At 52.4% G+C, this 4,037-nt stretch overlaps 1 pseudogene; it reads right to left on the bottom strand.

Annotated features, from left to right (window-relative positions):
• Positions 1–3,922: 3,922 nt before the first annotated feature.
• Positions 3,923–4,037, bottom strand: LOC111730707 (annotated as a pseudogene).

A 4,037-nucleotide genomic window follows, 5' to 3' on the forward strand; every position in this document is an offset into this window, starting at 1 on the left:
CTTAGTTTATAAGAAAATGAGACAGGCGGACCAGTTTTTTCCCTCCAGGGTAACCAGAGAGAAGAACTCTTAGCACACCATCTTTGCTCTGGAATCGTCTGTCTAATGCAGCTGGTGCCCATATTCTTGCGCCCACTGCCTCTCCTCCTCACCCCGGAGCCCAGATCCCAGGCCTGTCAGGGCTGCACTGAGCTCTGTGCCTACAGGAGACAGGAGGGAGTGAGAGAGAGCAGTCATGGTTTCCCAGGAGGCCCCATGGACTCGGTCACCTGCCTGCTCCCTGGAGCTCACATTTCCCAAACCGAGGATGGGGCTGGAATGCGCGCGAGTCCCCAGTGGAGTGGGCTGCCCGCCGGGACCCACGGTCACGCCCCCCCTTCAGCCCTGCTGGATGGAGCCCACCGTCAGGGCCGAGGAGGGCTGGAGGGCCCCCTTCCCACTGCTCTTAGTTCCGGGCCTTCTACCAGGAGGAAGGGCACAGAGAGAGGGGCCCAGGGAAGGCGGAGTGTCCCCATCCTGGTGTGGTGTTGTCTCCGTTTACTGTGGGCTGCTCCAGAGGTCCCAGAACTGTGCCCGTGGGGAGATCAGAGCAGCCTCCTTGCTCCATTCAGCCGCTCGTACTTGTGCTGCTGTCCCCTGGGTGCCGGCGGCCACCACCAAGTCCTGCACCTGGACCTGGTGTAAGAAGGGACCTCGTTCTGGCGAGTCCCCTAACTTCTCCGCAGTCTCCGTCGCACCCCTTTGCCTTCGTCGCACTTGCAGTTTGCCATTTTAAAACTTATTTGCTGTCTGTTTTCCCTACTTGGCTGGAAAGCCCAGGACTGTTTTGTTCACCACTCTATTCCTAGAGAACCAAGAGGATTTGGCGCAGTCGATTACATTTTTCTGAACGAACGAGTGATCGATCTGGTTGCCTGCGTCCTCTTGCTCACCATGTTGTCGCTGATTTGGGGTGTAGCGGTGAGTCTCGTCGTGACGGGCCTCCACTCCCTGCACTGGTCTTATCTTGCCCTCCCTCTCGGGGAGAAGCTAGGGGTCTTCTGTCCCACCCCACTCTGTCTGCTCCTTCCACAGAGACCTGGGTTCAGGGGAAGCTCAGCCTAGGCTCCTTCCCGACGCGTCTCTGTGTTTTTGAGCCCTCACAGACCCTCGGCTGCCTAGTACATGGTCCCCCCGCATCATTCTTTGCCTCTAATTCTTGCTGCCAGCAGGTCTGCTTGCCCCAGCATGCCGTCTATCTGTTCCTCCCTGTCACCTGGCCCTTGCAGAGGCCTGTGAATCATAAAGGGACATTCAGGTACTTTTCCTGCCCACTCCCTTGCCCCATTCCCTACTCCCACTCTTTCAGTCACTTGCGAAGCTTGGCCTGTCCCAGGAGGACACCAATGACCAAAATCACTCCCACAAACAACCGTGGTGGTAATACTGCTCCCCCCTCTGCATCCCGTTATTTAAAAAGAGTCATTTTCTGGGGTAAGAAATTTGTTTCGGAAGTCAAAAAACATTGGGATCGTTCAGCCTGGAGAATTGAGAGAATCGATGCGGGGAGAGAGAAAGATGAGTAGAAAGAGGGCCTTGTGACTGGTTCCCCCGTCTCTGGCGGGTCATCGTGGAGACAGCAGCTTACTGCATCTGCCGCTTGACATCTTAACAAAGATCCAGCCTGTGAAACCCGCACGTGAAGGATGTGGGTAGAGGGGAGCGGGCTCTCTCACTGGCGAGGGTCTCTGCAAGAGTGAGTGAGGGAAACCGAGGACACACCGGGGAGCTCAGACTCAGGTACAGAGAACGTGTGGCCTCACGCAAAGCACGCACGGCCAGAGCCTCAGCCCGTCTACCCTGTGATAGCTAAGGCACTTGGCCTGCTTGGACGGGGCACAACGTTGTCTCCTGTTGGGAGAAGTCGAGTTTGTCTCTGTCGTGGGGGTGCAGGACTCCCAGGCCTGAGAGAGGATCTGTCCTGTGGCAGGGGTGACTGCAGGGAACGTGCCGGGGGACGTCTGGTCCATGCGAGATCCCGATGCAGAGAACAGCCGGTTCTGCATTCAAGTTAAACGTGATCGATGTTAATTTTGCTCATCGTTAAACAATCGGTTTTGTAAAATAAAAACCTGGGATGTAAAATTATTCAACAAGTACAGCAGGTCCTAAAACATAGCAGGGAGCTCGTCCTGAGTTCTGGGCTCTAGATTGCTGAGTCGGAGTCGGGGGAACGGTGACTCAGAGTCTTGAAGCAACGTGAAGGGACGGGCATGCGTCGTGGACAAGGAGGGGGCACCAGTCATCGAAGCTGAGAGGGGCGGCAAGATCGTGAACAGGAAGAGAAAAGTCTAAAGGTAAAAAGTACAGTAGGCTGGAGAGAGGTGGGGAGGAGGGCGGCGAGGTGAGTTGGGGTACGGGTGTAAAAATGGGGGTCGTGCTAGAGGCCAGTTTGAAAAGGACACCAGCTAGTGTGGGGTGGAGCAAAGCCTGCTGCACTAAATGGAGTATTCTTGACTCCAAAGTCATCCTGAATTAGCTCTTAAATCTCTGATTTCGGGACTTGAAATGTTTGGATTGTAGAACCTCGGAACGCGCCGTCATGGAAACCTATCAGGTGAGAAAGACGTTGCTCTCTGGGTGGCAGTGATGATGAATAAAACATAAAAGGGGCCTATGAGCTAAATTCCTTATTCTCGCTCATGAATCTATAACACCCTCAGAATACGATCCGCGTCAGAATGGGGCCGGAGAGGGTGAGATCACAGTCGGAAGTCGGGGAGCAGCAGTCGCCAGGGCTTGGCTGTCCTGGATTCCCGAAGGGCTGGGCCGCTAACTGGTCCTGCAGTGACGTTAGAGACCCAGGTTAGATCCTTTCTGAGGGGAAAGGGCCGCCCTCCTGTCTCCTACCCGTCGTTGACAGTCGACAGTGGATCGTAGGAATTTCCTCTTTAATACATTCCCTAACTTGCCATTTATTAAATACTTTCTGTATTTTCCGACCTGAGCAATAGGCCTTGATCCTGTGTCCAGAGATCGATATGGCACTGCGTTTGAAGATTTACGAAGTCCTGACACTGTGTAAGACATTGCTAGATAATGCGAGGGCTGTAAAGATGGAGAGAAAGCCCTGCCACTGGGAAGAGGCTGGAGCAGGAATAATTATACTGCAGGGAAGACACGCTAACTTCCCCGCCTGGGGCGTCCAGGCAGGACGGGTTCACGTCCGAACAGAGGCCGAAGCGTCATAAAAGAGGGACATTTGAGACAGGCCCCGAAGGGCGGTGGGAATTGGCCAGGCAGAAATTACTGGATGGGGTGTTCCAAGGACGGAGAAGAGCAAGCAAAAGGGCGCGAGGCGGGATGGGATTCACGTTTGGAGAACAGCAAGCCGTCCAGTTCAGCAGAAGCACATGATACGTGGCGAGAAGGAGGCGAGGGAAGGCTGGAGGGGGAGGCGGCAGAGCGGCGAGAGCTGGGATGGCCCCGGGGAGTCGGTGCTTGACTCAGCAGACAAGAGAAGGAAGAGATGCTGCAGTTGCTTTGAATTTCTGATGACTAAAATAGTGTATATTCAAATAAAAAGCATTTGGAAAACAAATAAGATGTAGATGGATAGATAGATAGATAGATAGATAGATAGATAGATAGATAGATAAATAGATAGATGAAGATATAGGTATACACTTGAATGCCTATAATCTATACCTGAGATAGCCATTGTTAATATTTTAAAATACATCCTTCTAGTCTTTTACTGTATGAAAGTAGATGGCTAGACAGTTCGATCAATTGGTTTTGAGGGTCATATATATTTGAAATCACATTGCCTCAGATTATTTATTTATTATTTTTATTTATTTTAGGTGAGGCAACCCTTGGTTGACCTCACAGATTGCAAGGACCTTGTCAACTTACAATCTCTTATTTTTTTTATTCTTTATACCTACAGCACCTGGTCTTCCTGGTCTCCCATCCATGTACTAACCAGGCCCGACCCTGCTTAGCTTCTGAGATCAGACGGGATTGGGCTTGTTCAGGGTAACATGACCATAGAC

Source organism: Pteropus vampyrus, unplaced genomic scaffold, assembly GCF_000151845.1.
Source record: "Pteropus vampyrus isolate Shadow unplaced genomic scaffold, Pvam_2.0 Scaffold329, whole genome shotgun sequence".
NCBI lineage: Eukaryota > Metazoa > Chordata > Mammalia > Chiroptera > Pteropodidae > Pteropus > Pteropus vampyrus.